We start from the raw sequence: 2,751 nt of genomic DNA on the forward strand, positions 1-2,751 counted from the left end.
CATCAATGAGGAGTCTGTTGGAATAGTCTAGTTCAGGCTTAAACTGTGAATCACCAGCCTAATATGGAAGCTGCCTGGTCCAGGTCTGCTGCTGTAGCACCATAAACCAAGCATGTTGCCGTCCTTTGCTAGTAGAATCTCAGAATCAGTTTAGAGAGGCTGCTGGCACCCTTACATTTCAGGCCTAAGTTCTAATGTGAGATTCGCAGGTTATTACAGAAGTGTCTGGGGAAGGAACCCATTTGGCAGAGACTGTTCCTTCATTTTCTCACCCTTACATTGAACAAGAATCTGTAGTGGAGGAAATAGGACTAACTCAGAGTCACTAGGCTGGTCTTAGTTTTGCTCATTATCATCTGTGAGGCCTTGATCTCAGCTTCTTCCTCTGTAATATTGGATCTGTTTGGGTTCACTTCTGAGATCTCTTCTCTTGCTAATGTCATGTGTTGCTTTGCCCTTCCTGGGTTGGGGTAGTATAAAGAAGTGGCCGAGTTGGGGCGCCTGGGTGGCTCAGTCGGTTAAGCGTCAGACTCTTGATTTCGGCTCAGGTCATGATCTCACAGTTTGTGGGATTGAGCCCCACATCGGGCTCTGTGCTGACAGCAGGGAGCCTGCTTAGGATTCTCTCTCTCCCTCTCTCTCTCTGCACCTGCCTTCCCCCTATCTCAAAATAAATAAATAAACTTTAAAAGAAGTGGCTGAGAATATGCACCTGGATTCCCAGAGATTAGGCTTTAAATTCCAGCCTCTCATGCTTCTTCTGGTTGCCAGTAGCTAGGTGTATAGACTCCAGAGTTGGACTGACTAGGTTTGAGTCCTGGCTCTATCACTTGCTAACTGTGTGACTGGGGGAAGTTATTTAACCTTCCCGGGTCTCAGTGTCTTCATCTGTAAATTGGGGATACAAATATTATCCACCTCATAGGGTTGTTATGAGGATTGAGATAACTCATTTCAAACACTTAGCACAGTGCCCAGCATATAGTAGGTGCTCAATGAATGTCAGCTTTAATACTAATCATATTAACAATTATTATCAATGTCTAGTTAGCTATTCTTTTTATAGAAAGTATATTTATTAGGGCCATTTTTCCTACGGTCTTACTCTGACATTGTTGCCTTCTCTTTCTTTCCATTGCCTCATCAGGAAACTTTGAAATAATAGATAGTTCTATCACAGAGCTGCAAAGTGTAACATGACAGAAAATGCCTATAGGAAGAGGGTCAGGTAAAAGTCAGTGGCTCATTAGAAAATCTCACCTGACTTGTGGTTTCACCACCTCTGTCACGATAAACAGGAACAGAGCAGCATACTTATTCCCTTTGCACAGCCTTCAACAAAAGTGCCAAGTAAGACCCCTCCAATTCACTTGCCAAAAAGTACAATAACAGTATCTCTAGAAAAGTAGTACGTAATTTGGTTCTTCTTTCTCTCCAGTTTAAACCCCTTTGACCTTAACTTAAGCCACTTCATCTTGTTCCATTGTCCATAAATATGGAGAATTTCCTTCTGATTTTAAAGGCAGGATGAGATCAAGATTTTCTCATGAGAACCTTTTGTGTACTTAAAGCCAGAATCTAGTTAGGCCTCCTCTCCTCTTCTCTAGGTTAAGCAGCCTTGGTTTCTTTTACCTCGGTCTTAAAACCTATTTTCCGTTGCTTGGATCACATTGGTCATGCTTCTTTTCCTTCTTTTTGGTTTTTCTATTTCTTGGCAGTGACCCAGACTGCTTAGTCTGCTAATAAGAGTCCAACTAAAACAGTTTCAGGGAAGAATAACTTCAGGTGTTTTCATTCAGTCATGAACATTTATGGAGTGTTTGCCCCATGCCGGGCCCTGTGCTAGGTGTAGGGTACCCAGAGAGGAATTAGACATAGTCTTCACCCTGTCCTTAGCTCACAGTCTAAGGGGAGGTGTACAATTAAATGTTACAGATGCTGTGATTAGATTATGCACAAGTGTGGAGAGCTGGAAATTGTTGAGGGCCATTAGGTAGAAACAGATCATCCATTTTGCCTGGACTGTAGGTCAAAATTTTTGTAGAGGAGTGGTAGGACACAATGCAGGAGTGGTAGTCTGAAGCAAGGTTGTGGAGGCCCTGAGTGACAGCACAGGAGCTTGGTTATTCCAGCGATGGTGGATACCCATTAGACGTGTTGGAGCAAGGAAGTAACAGGCTCATATTTGGGGTTTTGGACCAAGCACAGAGATAACACAAGCTTTAGTCTTATTGGTCCTCCATGGATGTTTTCATATTACTTGAAAGTAATATGATGGATCCCTTGTTTGTAGACTGGCTTTTTTGCTCTAAAACTTCTTTAGAAAAATTAGTTCTTAACTCTGGAAAAATTTCATTCCTTATACAGGCAGGAAGTTTGTGAGGAATTGATAGAGAATTGGGTGACCAGCCTATATAAGACTCAGTGGCAAGCCGATGTGTGTAGGTATGGTCTGACCACATTCACCCTTTCCCAGCCCTATCCCAGGCAGAGGTCCAGGAAGGAGGAGAGGGCTCCAGAGCTCATCAGGGTATTTGGTAAGCCATGCTGAGAAGAGTCAGGCAGTGTGAGAGACAGAAGTTCTTTCTGAGGAGGAAAAGAGGCCCAGAGGAATTTGAAATGGTGCCAGAAGGAATCAGGGCCAACCAGGCACTTAGAATCCTGGGTCATGAATCTGAAAACCTCCAAATTCTATCTCTCTGCCTTTGTACTTTGCTATCAGTTTATTCCTTCTGGCTGCACAGTTGTGGT

The sequence above is a fragment of the Panthera uncia genome (genome assembly GCF_023721935.1).
Source record: "Panthera uncia isolate 11264 chromosome C1 unlocalized genomic scaffold, Puncia_PCG_1.0 HiC_scaffold_4, whole genome shotgun sequence".
Taxonomy (NCBI): Eukaryota; Metazoa; Chordata; class Mammalia; order Carnivora; family Felidae; genus Panthera; species Panthera uncia.